The sequence below is a fragment of the Heteronotia binoei genome, chromosome 3, assembly GCF_032191835.1.
Source record: "Heteronotia binoei isolate CCM8104 ecotype False Entrance Well chromosome 3, APGP_CSIRO_Hbin_v1, whole genome shotgun sequence".
NCBI lineage: Eukaryota > Metazoa > Chordata > Lepidosauria > Squamata > Gekkonidae > Heteronotia > Heteronotia binoei.
Window position 1 is genome coordinate 11,877,111 of NC_083225.1, and position 18,726 is coordinate 11,895,836.

General features: G+C 43.7%; 1 non-coding gene across 1 annotated transcript; it reads right to left on the reverse strand.

Annotated features, from left to right (window-relative positions):
• Nucleotides 1–18,048: 18,048 nt before the first annotated feature.
• On the reverse strand, nt 18,049–18,119 carry TRNAN-GUU (transfer RNA asparagine (anticodon GUU)). The gene has a single exon. It is a non-coding gene; the product is annotated as a tRNA-Asn (tRNA).
• Between the last annotated feature and the right edge of the window lie 607 nt (nt 18,120–18,726).

The following is an 18,726-nucleotide window of genomic DNA, read 5'->3' on the forward strand; positions in this document are numbered from 1 at the left end:
TTCCCGGCAGGGATTCTTTTGAGCAGGAATGCCCCAAAATGCAGTTCTGACTAGCTTGGCAGCAAGGGGGTGTGGCCTAATATGCAAATGAGCTCCTGCTAAGCTTTTTCTACAAAAAAAGCCCTGCTTCCTGGCATCAGTATTGCACATCATCTATCTAGGGTTGCCAAATCCACCGCAGCCTCCGGCGAGGGGCTGTGATGACGTCACTCACAAGTGATGTCATCATGGTGGCAATATCACACACTGGTCTCTTTAGGAGCTTCCAGGAAAACTCTATGTTTTCCCGGACGCGCTAGCAATTTGGGAGGGAAAACTCTATGGTACAATAGGTACCATAGAGTTTTCCCTCCCAAATTGCTAAAGCATCTGGGAAAACCATAGAGTTTTCCTGGAAGCTCCTAGAGCAGCCACCATACGACATTGCCAGAGCAATGACATCATTGCAAGTTACTTAATCGCGCCGGCGACATCAGGGGAGGATCCCTCCCACCAGCCCAATGCAGGCCGGTGGGTTGGGAACCTCCCAGGCAGGGGAAACCCCATCTGGCCTGGGAACATGGCAGCCCCACATCCACCAAATGTTCTTGGGCCACTACATACTTTGATGCCAACTATCGCATACAGTCAAACACTGGATAATATTATGTGCCAACTTTCAAACTTTGTTAGATACTATTGATACTACTCAATGCCAACTATCAAATATTTGAAATCAAATAGAAGGCCTTAATACACAGGTAACCAATACTCAACGACGATTTGGCAAACATTTGACCAGTCAGAGTATTTGGAGTGTGTCCAGCAGCGAAATCTATGAAGAATGTTAAAGCAAATATTTGGGCACAATTTCATTTCAGCCACGCAAGGTAAAAGAATGTGTGTGTGTTGCCAAGAAAGTCCCTTGCTGTCACTGTGATGTTGCTATGAAGAATACGGATGTCAGTGGTTTGTTTGCTTTAATGACATAAGAAGAGTTGCTGGATCAGACCAAAGTTCCATCTAGTCCAGCATCCTGCCTCACACAGTGGTGACCCAGTTCCTCTGGAGGCCAACAAGGGGGTATAGATGCCAACAGGGCTTTTTTTGTAGCAGGAACTCCTTTGCATATTAGGCCACTCCTTCTGATGTAACCAATCCTCTGTGAGTTTACAGTAGGCCCTATAAGAAGAGCCCTGTTAGCTCTTGGAGGATTGGCTACATCAGTGGATTGTAGCCTAATATGCAAAGGAGTTCCTGCTACAAAAAAAGCCCTGAATACCAAGGCGTTAACCTGCTGTTGCCTCCTAGCTCTGGGAAGTCTTGTGCCTCTGAATGTGGAGGTTCTGCTCAGATCATTTCTAGAAGCAAGAAGAAGAAGAATTGCAGATTTATACCCCACCCTTCTCTCTGAATCAAAGACTCAGAGTGGCTTACAATCTCCTATATCTTCTCCCCCCACAAAAGACACCCTGTGAGGTGGGTGGGGTTGAGAGGGCTCTCACAGCAGCTGCCCTTTCAAGGACAACTCCTGCCAGAGCTATGTCTAATCCAAGGCCATTCCAGTAGCTGTAAGTGGAGGAATGGGGAATCACACCCAATTCTCCCAGATAAGAGTCCGCACACTTAACCACTACACCAAACTGGCTCTTAACCTTAAGCACTACTTAACCACTACACCAAACTGGTAGACATATCCTCTAGGTCTCTATCTAATCCCACTCATGGTTTTTAAAGCTACATTTTAAGTATGGCAAATGTGGTTTGGAATCTGCCACTGGGAATCAGGAAGTGCGTGTTGAAACCATTGTGACCGTATTAAAATTTTCCAACTGTCTTGACAATAAATTTTGTCTGCACGACCCAGTAGCGCTGGTCATTTCATTCCCCAGACAAAAGCCCCATTAGACAGGGTAAACCCTTGCTCCCCTTAGTGACTTGTAATAAAGGGTCATTCAGGGACTCATAATAATCTAATGAGCTAGCAAGAATCACATAAGTAATGCTTTGTTCTATCACCATTTGATTAAATCCTTTTTTTTAATGACATCTGGACTTGAGCTATAGAGGCAATTCTGCATGAGATATCAGTGCAGCTATGTGTTCATTTTTATGGCGTGTGTTCAATTTACCCAAACACACACACCCCAAAAATACCTCATGAGGGGGGGGGGTTGCTACCAATATAATGGAGAGGTAGAGGTAGCCCCCTGTGCAAGCACCAGTCTTTTCCGACTCTGGGGTGATGCTGCTTTCACAACGTTTTCACGGCAGACTTTTTTTACGAAGTGGTTTGCCATTGCCTTCCACAGTCATCTACACTTTCCCCCCAGCAAGCTGGGTATTCATTTTACCGACCTCAGAAGGATGGAAGAGTGAATCAACCTTGAGCCAGCTATCTGAACCCAGCTTCCGCTGCGATCGAACTCAGGTCATGAGCAGAGCTTAGGACTGCAGTACTGCAGCTTTACCACTCTGCTCCACGGGACTCTTCCTAATATAGTTGAACCCAGGGCTTTTTTTGTAGAAAAAGCCCAGCCAAAACTCATTTGCCTATTAGGCCACACCCCCTGACATCACCATTGTTCCACACAGGGCTGTTCTGTAGAAAAAGCTCAGCGAGAACTCATTTGCATATTAGGCCACACCCCTGACACCAAGCCAGAGTTGCGTTCCTGTGCGGTCCTGCTCAAAAAAGTGCCCTGGTTGAACCTGAATAAAAGCTGATATTATTTGGTTTTTATTTGGGTGCCGCCTGGAGAAGGCATTTGAAGAGACAGTGGTCCCCTTGAAAGCCTTCTGTGTTTACTCAAGAAGTTGCTGTCAAGTCTGCAGATTCAATGATGAGTCGACGTAGGTACAAAGAAACTACTTTATTGATACTGATACTTGGAAGGGAGGGGGTTAGGAGGAAGTTTGCTAGCAGCATTTGGTTACACTTTGGTTTTACCCAGAATGCTCAATGGTTGGACCAGAGTTATAGACAGACTTGACAGTTGCACCACAGCAGCAGCGTAGCTTGGAGAAGGGATATGAAAAGAATCTCTTTAAATGCCTTCTGCGCTTGCCATGTTTGGCTCCCAGGCAGGAGAAGGCTCCCAGCTAGGTTTGCCCACAGCGGTGAGAGGCCTCCCCAGTAGAGGCAGATCCCAGGGCCAGGTTCGCCTGCCTGTAGGGTTGCCAAGTCCAATTCAAGAAATATCTGGGGACTTTGGGGGTGGAGCCAGGAAACATTGGGGGTGGAGCCAGGAGACATTGAGGGTGAAGCCAAGGGTGTGACAGGCATCATTGAACTCCAAAGGGAGTGCTGGCCATCACATTTAAAGGGACCGCACAGCTTTTAAATGTCTTCCTTCCACAGGAAATAATGAAAGATAGGGACACCTTACTTGGGGGCTCATAGAATTAAACCCCCTGGTCCAATCCTTTTGAAAATTGAGAGGTATTTTGGGGAGAGGCACTAGATGCTATACTGAAATTTTGGTGCCTCTGCCTCAAAACACATCCCCCCCCCAGAGCCCCAGATACCCATGGATCAATTCTCCATTATTTTCTATGGGATTCAGTCTGCATAGGGAATAATAGAGTTTCCAGCAGACATTTCCCTCCCCTCCCCTCCCCCCACTTTCTGATGACCCTGAAGTGGGAGGAGGGCCTCCAAACCAGATGATCCCCTGCCCTCACCTGGGGATTGGCAACCTTACCAGCCTGACAGTTTAAACTACCAAGCAGGAGGGTCCCAGCCAGGTCTGTGTGCCGAAACGTGATTGGAACATTGTTACGTATTGTTGTAAATTTTATTTCACAGTTATTATTAGGGTATGTAGAATCTTTCGGGATCAAGTGCCGTGTTCTACTGGAGAAAGTTTTCCTTCCAGACGTTTTCCTTCCAGTCGTTTCGTTCTCAGCTGCGGAGAACATCCTCAGTGGTGTTGCAGCCGGAGCAGGCGCTCTGAACTTCTTGGCTGTTGTGCATTGAGTGGGGCCAGGGCTGCTGGAGAGCTGCTATTTCTAGGCTGGAGGGGGTGTTTTGCAGAGCTGGGTACCAAGATTGGTGGATGAAAATGCCTTCTTCCTTTCTTTTCATCCACCAATCTTGGTACCCAGCTCTGCAAAACACCCTACAGACTATACATTGCAGAAAGTCTCAGAACAACCAGCAAATTCCACAGAACAATCAGCACAGTCAACAACCATCTTCCTTATCTTCAAACCCCTTCCAACCCTCCCAGCAATTAACACAGAACAATGGTCACATTCAACAGCCAGTTTCCTTATCACTACCCTTCCAGGAAGCCCCACCAAACAATGGGCACATCCACAAACCAATTGCCCTTTCATCACACCCCCTCCAGCCTAGAAATAGCAGCTCTCCGGCAGCCCTGGCCCCACTCAATGCACAGCAGCCACGAAGGTCAGAGTGCCTGTTCCAGCTGCAACACCACTGAGGATGTTCTCCGCAGCTGAGAATGAAATGTCTGGAAGGAAAACTTTCTCCAGTAGAACACGGCACTTGATCCCAAATCTACATAGCCTAATGATGTTACCAGCCGTGAAAACCTGAAATCTTTGATATTTCACAGTTGATTTAAAGGAAAATGGAGTAGAGCTTTCCATTGCTTGAAGATTTGTTGAAGCAGGAGCTACAGGTCAACTCCCTGCACTATGGTGCTCTACTATCTTCCACGAATGCACTCTTGGAGTGTTTTGTTTTATGCCTCTTTGTATTTGTTTATTATCACCTATTATCATATTATTGCATTGTAATATAGTCTTAGTAAGTGTTGGTCACTATAACCATTTGTGGTTGTGTGTTTATTCATGCCGGAAAAAAAATTGGCAATCCTGAATATTTGAGAATATCAGGAAATACTGATATTTTTCATGTTCAGTATATCTGAACCCCCCAAAATTTACATTTTTGGTGCTAATCCCTATTTGTTTCCTCCGCACTGTCTTTGTTCTCCCAGATGCAAGAATGCCAATATCTCTGTTAAGTATTTAAGTAATCTGTAATTGTCACATTTCTTTTGGACACAGATTGAAAGTGCAGCCTCATTATTTTTTATGAATTTTGCCACAGAGATCTTTGTATTGGAACTAGTTTCCTTTGACTTGATGTTTAGCTGATTGTTACGGCAGGGGATAATCCTTGGGTACCTCTTAACAGACTGATTTTTCTGATGAAATAGTGTGTCATAAGACTCTGCGTGTGTGTGTGTATATCTATCTGTCTGTCTGTCTGTCTGTCTGTCTGTCTGTCTGTCTGTCTGTCTATCTGTCTGTCTGTCTGTCTGTCTATCTATCTATCTCTAATCAGCAGTGTGGAGTAGGGATACTCTCCGCAATTCTCCATTATATTGTGCCAGGTTAGAACCTGGTTCTCCCAATTCCTAGTTCGACACTTGAAACCACTCCTTTTAAAGTCTAAAAAAAAAAATATCTAGTATACTTATGGTCATATCTGGACTGCATTACATAATCTAAAGACAACAAATGTCTCTGGAATTTGCTTGGAAAAGGATGTCATGAGCACAACGCTTGGTTCTCCACTGTTTCTGATTTAGAATAGGATCTTCATTTCCTCGATATATTCAACAAAACTCCTCTGGTCCTCTTTCAAAGCCTTCTAATGAGTCCCTTGGCCCTAATCCACGGTCTTGACGCAGCAAAGCCAGCAGCCTCACTATCAAACGTAAAAGCCCCTGGAGAAGATGACAGTCTTCGTAACAATCTTCGCGAAACCTTGACGTCCCATTTAAAATCCTGGGTCCTCATTATCTGCAAACTTTTCAGATGACTTTATTACTCTTATCGACTGGAATATAAGCGTTGTTGTTTGACTCCTCCAGAAAAAGGACAAGAGGCTCCCTATGACCTTAAAGGTAAAGGGGTTTTCTTGAGCAGGAACGCAGTTCTGGCTGGCTTGATGTCAGGGGGTGTGGCTTAATATGCAAATGAGTTCCTGCTGGGCATTTTCTACAAAAAAAACCCCTGCCCATCTTACAGTGCATTCCTGCACAGTGTTACTCCCTACTAAGCCTGTTTATTTTGATGAACCTGGAAAGGCGTGGCTCTACTTAAAATTGCACAGAGAGTTTCCAAAGCATATGTCATGTTTACAATATGTCAGGTCGATAGACGGGCAGCCTATGCATTATTTACTGAAGAGTAAGCACATTTTAAATCAGGGTATCTGTTGACAGACCACGATCTCACATGATGTAGAAGTACACTATGCAATGCATGAACCATTTGTATGCTGCCTTTATAAATCCCAGGGCTGTCCTTAATGTCTGCTTTGTCATGCATAACTTCATGCAGCCTGAGAATTATTATTTTCAGAGTGCACTGCACACATTTCTCTTGCACGTGTCAGGATGCACAGTGCTCGAGGCACCCTGTGCCGCCCAGGAAACAGATTTAAGCTTTAAAGGGACTGTAGTAGAAGCCCAACAAACAGCTGAGAGGTGCTAGAGCCAGGGCAGCGGCCGTGTTGCTCTGAAGCAATAGAACCAAGTTGGAGTCCAGTGGCAGCAACAGAGTTTTATTCAGAATGTAAGTTTCCGTGTGCATGCACACTTCATCAGACAATGAAATGGGGTACAGTGAGCAGAGCTACATATAGCTGGTGGGCAGTAGTTAAGAATGCAAAGCAGTAAAAAGTTAGAATCCAATGGCAAAGTAGCGAAATTAACAAATTGAAAGAAGATTTGGGTTGGATAGCATTTGCGTGGGAAAATAACAAAAGGCAGTGACTGATTTCGTACTGAACCAACGCTGCTCTGATCTTCCATTTCAGCGTGGCATCCTTCTGATTTCCCACTATCTGCTCTGGGACTTCAGCCTGTGTCACCATTTGTGTGCGGCAAAGAGAAACCGCTAAAAACCAGTTTCTCTTTGCCACGCAAAAATGGCGACACAGGCTGAAGCCCCGGGGCAGATAGTGGGAAATCGGAAGGACGCCGTAGTGAAAAGAGGAATGTCAGAGCAGCATAGGGTGAGTGGGAAATCGGTCAAAAACATGTCAGAATTGGAGAATGGTGGCAGTATTCCCTCAAAGCTGTGTGAGTTAGCCCACAGTTTTTTAGCCTTCAGCTCACACGTTCTTGTCTTAGCTCAGGAAGGAAGACCCCCAGAGCAAACTAATTTATGCAGTAGCTCACAATTTTGATGCCAGTAGCTCACAAAGTAGAATTTTTTGCTCACAAGACTCCACAGTTTTTTTTTTTTGCATTTTCTTACTTTATTAAAGGAAGAATTTAAAAATTAACAACTCCAACAAAATTTTTTACACTATACAAACTTAATATCAGGAGGGAGATGAGGATACACCTGGATCTTTAACCCCTGATAGTCCAAACCGCCCCTCTCTTTGGCCTCTGCAAGAATACTGCATCGTGTTCGAAAATCCTTGAATTCTGCCAATATATCTCTGGTATATGATAATGAAGTGGATTCCTCACATACCTTGCCAATGCGATAAGCTCACTGTTTAAACTTTAAATTTTAATGTTGTAAAAATATTTTTACCCCCTACAACACTAAAATTTAAAGTTTAAATGATGGCTCCGAAGGGAGGAAAGAAAGGCAAAAACAAAGAAGAAAAAATGCAGCGTTTAATAGACCTTTTTCTGGCTCCAGACATACCATCCACCTCCTCTACAATGCTGGGGAGGGGTGAGTCAATGGCTGAAGAGACTCCTCTCACTGCAAATTTTTTAATGCAGGCACTAACCAAACAGAGGCAAGAACTGAGAAATGATATAATAGAAATGCTACAACCTGTGACCCAACGCTTGGACGAATTGGAAGAGCTTCATAAACAGACATGCCAAAAAGCTGAGACAGCTTTTCAGAAAGTTACTGAGCTTGAGAAAAAATATCTGAGAACTTCAGATACTTGGGCAAGGCAATGTATTCTTACTTTGGACTATCGAAGCCATGAGTTGTACCTAAAGTTCAGAGGGTTCACATCAAACTCCGAGGCTGGAACAGAGCTTACTATATTTATGGCAAACTGACTTGCGGCTATGCTGGGTCTTGAAGCTGGAATTGCACCCCTCCTGCAGCAAGCTTATCACATTGGCAAGGTATGTGAGGAATCCATTTCATTATCATGATATTGATAAGGAATTTTATGGTATTTTTACAGCTCAGGTAGATCGGAATGCCCATCCATACTAGAAGCTACTTTCCATGAGAGCCAGTTTCATTTGGTAAAGTGCACGGATACTAATCAGGGAAAACCGGGTTTGATTCCCCACTCCTCCTCCACATGCAGCTGCTGGTGTCACCTTGAGTCAGCCACAGTTCTTGAAAGGTGTAAGCTTAAACAAAACTAAGGAACTCTGAGCTTTCAACATATGAATTTCCCCACACAGTCTTTCGGTAGCTCTGTAAATCGGCTTCCTTTGAGTAGACTCAGTTGTGGGTGAACGCTTTTTTCCTCAGTGCCCAACTCTTAACGATGCGGATAGAGTAAAGAAGGAACCGCTTATGAAAGGACTCCTCACGGTTTCAATCACTTCATCAGTCTTGTTTTCCTGACGTTACACGGCTTGGAGAGTCAGCAGCAACTGATGAGAGCATGTGTAGACCCATGTTGAAAAAATTGAGCTGAGGCTCTGTGTAACATTGGGAGAAGGAGGCTGACGAAGTGATCGAAACCGTGAGGAGTCCTTTCATAAGCAGTTCCTTCCTTACTCTCTCCGCATCGTTAGGAGTCGGGCACTGAGGAAAAAAGCATTCACTCACAACTGAGTCTACACGAAGGAAGCCGATTTACAGGGCTACTGAAAGACTGGGAAAATTCATATGTTGAAAGCTCAGAGTTCCTTAGTTTTGTTTTGTTTAAGTTTCATTTAAGCTTGCACTAAACCGTATTTATATACGTTTCCGTATACATTTCATTGCTTCCAGTGGTTTTTCCATTATTTCCATTATTTCCATTGATTACACCAGTTCCAGTTGTTTTGATCAACATTTCTTGAAAGAGCTGCTCTCTCAAGAGCAGTTCTCAAAAGAGCTCTGTCAGCCTTACCTACCTTACAGGGTGTCTGTTGTGAGGAAAGGGAGAGAAAAGAGATTGTAATCCGCTCTGAGATTCCAAGTGGGCAGGGTAAAAATCCAATCTCTTCTACTACTTCATCTCTCTATGATACATACAGGGGTCATTTCCTAGAAAAAGAGGCGCTGGAGCTCATTAGCACAAATTGAATTATAATTGTCATAATAAAACCTTTCTCCCATCAAACTTTAAATTACTTTCTCCTAGGTGGCCACAATGGCCTGATGAAGATTTCCATTTGTCTACGTTATATGTTTTGGTTATTTTCCCATTTTTTTGTGTGTGGAAATATTAGAAGTTTGTCAAATCTTAGAATTTAGCAAAATTCTCATAGGGGGTTTGAACAATGGAGCCCAGAAGCAAGGGGGGGGGGGTTGGGGGGGGAGAAAAAAAGAGCAGGTTCTGGAGCTCTGCTCCTGTGAGCTCCTGCCCGAATGAGGCCAGGATATATATATTGCTCAAGTTGAATTACAGGTTAGTTGAAGATTTTACAAGAAATCTTGAGAAACTCCTGTTTGCCACTGGCAAACTAAGCAGGACATATATCCATATTTTTATCCCCCTAAAGTGAAAATTCCTCAGAACAGTAAAAGCTATTGAACAACATCTAATTCACAGCAGAAGAAAACCCACAAAAAAGTTCATACACTAGTAGACAGTTTCTTGTCCCGATATGTATAGGCTAGGCTGGGGATGTCAAACCTGCAGTTCGAGGGTCAAATTAGGCCCCCGAGCAACTGGCTGTCATCTGCTTCCTTCTTCCTCTCTCTTGCTTCCTTCTGCATAACAGCTTGCTTTGCAAGGCTTGCTCAATTGCACAGGAGTCACTGAGCAAAACCTCTATTTTCTCTATTGGCTGAGGCTCCTCCCTTGGGGAGGAACGAGAGAGGAATAGCTTGCTTTGCTAGGCTCTCTCAATTGCACAGCAGAGCTACTGAACCAAGCCTCTCTTCCTTCTATTGGCTGAGGCTCCCCCCTAGTCCTCTGAGGAAGGAAGGAAAGGAACAGAGCTTCCTTTGCCCAGTTCCCTGGATCCCATGGGAGAAATACAAAGAAAGCACCCTTAAGACCAATGAGTGCTAACATTTTAAGCATGTTTTAAATTTTATAAAGAACACAGACAAACACATACATACACACACACACACATATATATATGTGTGTGTGTGTGAGTGTGTGTGTGTATGTCTGTGTTCTTTATAAAATTTATATCTCTGCTGCCTACTCTTAAATAGGCCCACACATGACCTGGCCCAACATGGCTTGGCTGAACCCAATATAGTCCATCCCAACAGGGTCTCATTTATATCAGATCTGGCCCTCATAAAAAATGAGTTCGACACCCCTGGGCTAGGCCAACTCCATCTCGTTAGATCTCAATTGCTATAGAGAGGCAGGCAATGGCAAACCAGCTTTGAACATCTCTTGCTTTGAAAACAAACAAACAAACAAAAGCATTGTAAATTGTATTGTGTGCTCCATTTTATGTCCACTATGAAAGCCTTTGAAAACATTACCATTAACATTCAACACTAGATGGCACCAGAGGCCCTTAAAAACAAAAATAATTTCGGGTGGTGGTGGGGGGGGAATCTGCTCTGTTTTTCTTTTCCATTGGCACTCAAGTTTAAACCAGAAACCACGAACAAGGTACAAATCAAGAATCTTTTAACTAATGTTTTAAAAAAAAATAATTACCACCTGCACCTAGCTATTACGGTTTCAACAGTATAATTGTATGACATTTCATAAATTTGATCACAGAAAGATTACATGCATTAATTAGCTTATATTGTTATTAAATACTGCATTCCTAGGTGATGTTTTCCTGGGTTTTTTTTTTTTTTTTGTTCTCTTCAGACTCTAAAATGAACATTTGCTGCAATTTGCTGAACTCCCAAATAAATGAAAACAGTTACGAAGAGTGTGGTGTGAGACAAATCTCATCACTCCAGGCATCTGGAAATAGCTGCTTGGTCTCCTCTCTCTGCTCATGAAAATTCACCAGGAGCTGAATGTTGCTAGACAGGGATTTATGGGGACCCCTTGTGGGATTTTTAAGACAAGAGATGTTCAAAGATGGTTTGTCATTTTCTGTCGCTGTGTAGCAACAACCTCGGACTTCCTTGGTGGTCTTCCATCCAACTGCATCTCATTCAGAATGCTGAGGCTTTAGACTTCGGCTCTAATTTTTCCAGAGGCCTTGGGATTTTTGAGGACAGTTGCGTTGTCTGAGATTGATGGATTTCCCAGGTTGCATTAATTAACAGCTTTATATCAGATGCCAGATTTAAAACCTTATCTTCAAGACTTTTTTTTATATTTTCAAAGAGGCTTTCAACTGTTCCGGCAGTAAGTTCAAGGAGTGCTTGAGCAAATGAGGAATTAATAATATCCTCAATATCAGAAAGAGTCTGCTGTCTTTTTAAATGCCTCGAGCCAGCCTCGTCCTCCTGACAAAATCCTGGTCAGCTTGGGCCATCCATTTCAGGAAATGTACTGAACATATTGTCAAGCATGCGGGTTCAATGACGAGTCAAAGTTGATACAAAGACTACGTTTATTGATAGACCAATACTTTCTGTGTAACATGTTCTTGAGAGTAATGCTGCCAATACATTGATACAATACTTTTAAGGCTTACTTCAAAAGGATTCCAGGGGAGGGGGATGAGGGGTAGCATTCACACATAAACTATCATAAATGTCTACATTCCCATAGCGTTATCAGGACTCTGTCCTTGCTTTCCCCAGATGTCCCGTACTCCCTTAAAGGAATGTATGGGAAGGTGCTGATTACTTCTTCTCATGTCTAGTTTCACTTCTCACTATTTCTACTTTTAAGCAATAAAGCAGGTGGGGGGAAGGGAAAGAATAACAAAGCTAACAAAGTTGGATCCTCCATGATACTTCACAGACCACGTTCAGGCAGGACCCTATAACAATCAATTATCAATGGAATTTCACCATGCTTGACACATATACAGAGAGCCAATTTGGTGTTGTGGTTAATTGCACAGACTTTTATATGGGAGAACCGGATTTAATTCCCCACTCCTCCACTTGAAGCTGTTTGAATGATCTTGGGTCAGTCTTAATTCTCACAGAGCTGTCCTTGAAAGGGCGGCTTCTGTGAGAGCTCTTTTAGCCCCACCTACCTTACAGGGTGTCTGTTCTGAGGGAGGAAGGTAAAGAAAAAAAAGAAGAAGATATTGGATTTATATCCCGCTCTCCACTCTGAAGAGTCTCAGAGCAGCTCAATCTCTTTTACCTTCCTCCCCCACAACAGACACCCTGTGAGGAGGGTGGGGCTGGAGAGGGCTCGAACAGCAGCTGCCCTTTCAAGGACAGAGGCTCAGAGCGGCCTACAATCTCCTTTCCCTTCCTCCCCCACAACAGACACCCTGTTAGAGTTGCCAATCCCCAGGTGGGAGCAGGGGATCCCCTGGTTTGGAGGCCCTCCCCCCGCTTCAGGGTCATCAGAAAGTGAGGGGAGGGGAGGGAAATGTCTGCTGGGAACTCTGTTATTCCCTATGGAGATTTATTTCCATAGAAAATCATGGAGAACTGATCCGCGAGTATCTGGATTTCTGCGGGAGCTGTTTTTTGGTGTAGAGGCACCAAATTTTCAGTATAGCATCTAGTGCCTCTCCCCAAAATACCTCCCAAGTTTCAAAAATATTGGACTAGGGGGTCCAATTCTATGATCCCCAAAAGAAGGTGCCCCTATCCTTCATTATTTCCTATGGAAGGAAGGAATTGAAAAGGTGTGCCGTCCCTTTAAATATGATGGCCAGAACTCCCTTTGGAGTTCAATGATGCTTGCCACAGCCTTGATGCTTGCCACACCCCTAATGTCTCCTGGCTCCACCTCCAAAGTCTCCTGGCTCCACCCCCAAAGTCCCCAGATATTTCTTAAATTGGATTTGGCAACCCTACACCCTGTGAGGTGGGTGGGGCTGCAGAGGGCTCTCACAGCTGCTGCCCTTTCAAGGACAATCTCTGCCAGAGCTATGGCTGACCCAAGGCCATTCCAGCAGGTGCAAGTGGAGGAGTGGGGAATCAAACCCGGCTCTCCCAGATAAGAGTCTGCACACTTAACCTCTACACCAAACTGGCTCTTTCTCTAAAGGAGATTGTGAGCCACTCTGTGATTCTGAGTGGAGGGTGGCATATAAATCCCATATCTTCTTCTTCTTCCACAGACAGTGTTGAGTTCACAGTTTCCTCAAACGAGATTTTCCAAGCGCCGAAGTCTTACTTAGTGCCAACTTCCATGTTTTACTGCAGCATTCAAAAAAACCTACAATTAAAAGAAAATGTACAGAGAAGGAGTCCATGAAGCATAACGTATTCAGTTGAACTGTAAATCAAAAGAAAGTTGGGTCATGGTTCACCTCTGGCACAATTAGGGATGCCATTAATTTTTCAATGGATGTAAAATAAAATGAGTTCAGTCGGCCAAGAACACTTTATTGCAAGAAGTCACAAACAACACAGGCAACTCACTCGATATATACCCTGTGGCTGAGTTAAACACCCCCCCTTTGTTGTTGTTGTTGTTCAGTCACACACTCGAGCCCCACTCTCTGCGACCCCATGGTCCAAGTCATGCCAGGCCCTCCTGTCTTCCACCATCCTCTGAAGTCCGCTCAGATTTGTGTTAGTTACATCAGTAATGCAGTCCAGTCATCTCATTCTTTGCCATCCCCTTCTTCTTTTGCCTTCTGTCTTTCCCAGCATCAGGGTCTTCTCCAGGGAGTGCTCCCTTCTCATTGGGTGGCCAAAGTATTTGAGCTTCGGCATCTGACCTTCCAGGGAACAGTCTGGGTTGATTTCCTTTAGGACTGATTGATTTGATCTTCTTGCGGTCCAAGGGATTCGCAGGATTCTTCTCCAGCACCACATCTCAAAAGCATCTATTCTTCTGCGCTCGGCCTTCCTTATGGTCCAGCTCTCACAGCCATACATTACTACTGGGAATACCATCACTTTGGCTATACGGACTTTTGTTGGCAGGGTGATGTCTCTATTTTTTTTTTTTTATACTGCCTAGGTTTGCCATAGCTGTCCTCTCAAGGAGCAGGCATCTTTTAATATCATGGCTACAGTTCCCTTTACGCCCCTTTAGTCAGCTGCAATCCCTCCTATTGGTCTTGTTAGGATCCTTCATTTGCATTTCCTGGAAGGAATGTCTCATGTCCTGATTGGCCAGTTCTAAGAGAGTGGCCAATCAGAATGTAGGCAGCAGGATCCTGGAGAGTAACGGAAGCATGCTTCAGGGCAGCAAATACATAACATAGGAAATATATAACAAAAAGTATTCAAGAGCAGAAGTTACCATGCTTAACTGTGACAACCAGACTATCACCGGGGCTGTTTGGTTCAGCACCAAGTGACTCAAATGCCCACTGAACAAGTTTGCTTTCTTTTCTTTTCTTTTTTTTTTTTGGGGGGGGGGGAGGGGAATCAATGTTGATCTAAACAGAACAGAAGCTGTTAATGTTAAGGTCTACTTAACATACCTTGAGCCGGCTACCTGAACCTGGCTTCCACCGGGATCGAACTCAGGTCATAAGCAGAGCTTGGACTGCAGTACTGCAGCTTACCACTCTGCGCCACGGGGCTCCTAATGAGTCCCCAGCTTGCTGAGGGTAAAGTGTAGGTGGGAAGGCAATGGCAAACTACCCCATAAAAAGTCTGCCATGAAAACATCGTAATGCAATGTCACCCCAGAGTTGGAAATGACTGGTGCTTGGACAGGAGACTACCTTTACCTTTAACGTCAGAAAAGTCTTGCTGGATAAAAATTGCCTTTGTAGATCAGACCAGTGGTCTATTGTCCATCATTCTGCTTCACACAGTGGCCAGTTACCTTGAAGGACCAACAGAGACCAAAGGACCAAAGAGGGCGGGATATAAATTTGATTAAATCAATCAATCAACCAATCAAGTTTAATTCTTGGTATAAGCTTCCATGTGTACACAAAAACATATATCCAGAGTTAACCTTTGCTGCATTTAAAGGTGCAACTGGAATAAAATTTTATCTATCTATCTGTCTGTCTGTCTGTCTGTCTGTCTGTCTGTCTGTCTGTCCGTCCGTCCGTCCGTCCATCCATCCATCCATCCATCCATCCATCCATCTGTCAAGCATGGTAAAATTCCATTCCATTGATTGATTGTTATAGGGTCCTGCCGAACTCTGGTCTGTTAAGTATCATGGAGGATCCAGCTTAGTTAACTTTGTTATTCTTTCCCTTCCCCCTTCTTGCTTTATTGCTTGAAAAGTAGAAGTAGTGAGAACTAGAACTAACTTGAGAAGAAGTAATCAGCACCTTCCCATACATTCCTGGAAGGGAGTGTAACACATCTGGGGAAAGCAAGGACATAGTCCTGATAACACTATGAGAATGTAGACATTTATGATAGTTTATGTGTGAGAGCTCCCCCGCTCCCCCATCCTTTGGAATCCTTTTGAAGTAAGCCTTAAAAGTATTGTATCAATATATTGGCAGCATTACACTCAAGAACCTGTTACACAGAAAGTATTGGTCTTTGTATCAACTTCAACTCGTCATTGAACTTGCATGCTTGACACTATCTATCTATCTATCTATCTATCTATCTATCTATCTATCTATCTATCTATCTATCTATCTATCTATCTATCTATCTATCTATCTATCTCTCTCTCTCTCTCTCTCTCTCTCTCTCTCTCTCTCTCTCTCTATCTATCTATCTATCTATCTATCTATCTATCTATCATCTATCATCTATCATCTGTTTAGTAGGCTTATATTCCACCCTTTCCCATGACAGGCTCAAGGCAGATCACAACATAAACTGAACAATAAAAACCTACCATTTAAATTTAAAACAATGCAATAAAATTAGTAAATCAAACAATAAAGCAATAAAACAAATAGGTGCCTCATTGGGCTGGAAGGGCACATATCACAGGATACCATATTTTTCGGCCCAAAAGAAATGGTGTTGATAATAAATAGGATAGCAGCATAGTCTGCAAAACATGATGTCCCAACAAGGGAGGCCAACGGATGGAATAGCTGCTGGAATAGGACGCCCGCTGCCTCAACCAAAGGCAAACCAGGCTGCACTTCATTGTTAGGAAGTGACCTGCTGAACAATCATGAACAGGTGAATGCCAGATGAACAGTCTACAGGGAAAAAAGCTCCCTGTTTGATACTGGCACACAGTACGTGAGTCGAATCCGCAAGTAATTGCAACAGCAATTCCTCCTTACAATCACTTGGTGGCCTGAAGGCAAAACAGCACTTGATGCTGAGAATCCATGATCAGGTTTCTCCAACATGTTCTAGCACTAAAATCAGCTGTGGAGGGGGAGAACTGTGAGAAAAGTTGAGGGACACCAACTCATCCCATCATGTCCTTGGCCAAAAAGAAAAAATGCCTCCCAGATGCTTTAATTCCTGGTAGGATGGCCCAGGTAAGCCCAATCTCATCAGATCTTGAAAGCTAAGCAGATTGACCCTGTTTAGTACTTGGACGGGAGGCCCCCAAGGAAGTCCAGGGTTGCAAGCCACCTCTGAACATCTCTTGCCTTGAAAACCCTGTGGAGTTACCTAAGGTTGGCTGTGATTTGATAGCACTTTACACATTCACACAGGAGGAAAAGTACAGGTACCTGCTTTATATTTGGTGCAGTGGTTAAGTGTGCGGACTCTTCTCTGGGAGAACTGAGTTTGATTCCCCGCTCCTCCACTTGCAGCTGCTGGCATGGCCTTGGGTCAGCCATAGCTCTGGCAGAGGTTGTCCTTGATAGGGCTGGGAGAGCTCTGAGATTCAGAGTGGAGGGTGGAATATAAATCCAATATAATCATCATCTTCTTCTTCTTGTATTTTTTTTTCCCCAGCTGCATCATAAAGTAGTGGGGACAAAAGCATTTGCTACTGAAGAAATGTCTCAAGGGTTGACAGTTCACCATTCTTTCTGGATATCTTCCCCTGGCTACTTTTCTCACCTGAATTGCACATTTGAGGATCTGGTCCTGGATCCATGACCTTCAAATCATTTTTTCTTCCAGGTTTCCTCTTTTCCTTACTTCTAAAATCTCCAATGCAGTGAAAAGAATAAAGGCCTACTTTGCAGGGCCAATGTATGAGCTGTTGGGATAAAGTACACAAAGTGCTTGAAAGAAAAAGCTTTAAGGTGATAATTATTCATTGATGGATTGATCTGGTTATCCACATGGGGTTTTGGGCACAGATTCTCTAAGACCATTTCTGCAGTTGTGAAATTCCCCGCATTTTAAACTGCACATTATATGAAATTTTCCACAGTAGATTTTTCCTTCTTACCTCGCATTTTTTTAGAACTCACTAAAACCGGGGATTCTGAAAAAGCAGAGTAGGAAGGAAAAGACTTCAAGTTTGTGCCTGGTGAGGAAAAAAAAAAACTACTGTGGAAAATTTCACATAACATGCAGTTTTCGAAACATCAACGCAGGAAGCTTTTCTACTACAGAAATGGTCTAACTATTACAGGCAATGCTTTAAGTCTCTTAATTTGATGGGGAAATTAGCTAAGAGACTTGGTAGAACGAAATAGGAGTGAAGATCGTTGCTTTCAATAATACGGAGTTCACGTTTTCAGCCAAGAATAGACCAAGCAATTGTATCTTTTATAGTGTTTACTTAGAATATGTAGCAAGAGGATGTATACACACACATACGTTGTACAAACAAACAAGAGTCTAAGAAAAATAGAGGTTATCTATAGAGGAATTCAAGGGTTGTTGAAGTGGGTAATATTCACCTGATCCAGAAGAGGAGAAGTCCATCCAAAGGAAAAATACATGGAGAGGAATGGACATACATATGAACATATAAAGCTGCCTTATACTGAATCAGACCCTCGGTCCATCAAAGTCAGTTTTGTCTACTCAGACTGGCAGCGGCTCTCCAGGGTCTCAAGCTGAGGCTTTTCATACCTACTTGCCTGGACCCTTTTTAGTTGGAGATGCCGGGGATTGAACCTGGGACCTTCTGCTTAACAAGCAGATGCTCTACCCCTGAGCCATCGTCCCTCCCCAAATGCGAATGACCAGCGTAACGTGCCCTATAGACCCAATTACAGGAGTAATGGGCAGTACAGACTGCAAATGGCGCCCTACAGAATGCACACTGAGGGGAGGTTCTGACCCACACTTTATAGGGGTACGGGGATGGGGGTTGGAAATTACAAAAAGGGTCTTTGATGCTTCATAGATGACTATCTTGAATCGCAATATTTGGGAAACTTCGCACATTTCGCAAGGATGAGGAGCTTAGAGGAAATGTATAATTTGTTACCATGTTTTTGTCTGACACTCGGAAAAGGGATCAAAGACTTAAAGACAGGATCAATCAAGTTATGCAGAGATTGGATTTTAGCAAGGTAGGGGTGATAGACTGGAGGAAGAGACATTTGGCAAATTCCAGAAGATCAGAGTGAGAGTACTACTTACTCGTAGTTCCCATGTCATTATGCATCCCATTTGGGCGAGTTCGCTGGAGGGGGAATGGGTGAGATTGTGCTGAGACACAGACTGCAGGCACCAACCAAACCAGGCTCTCTACTGGGTCCGCTCCACCTGTTTAGATGGAGTGTTGTCTTGGCCTATCTTTGGTCGGACTCCATTTTGTTTACCGAG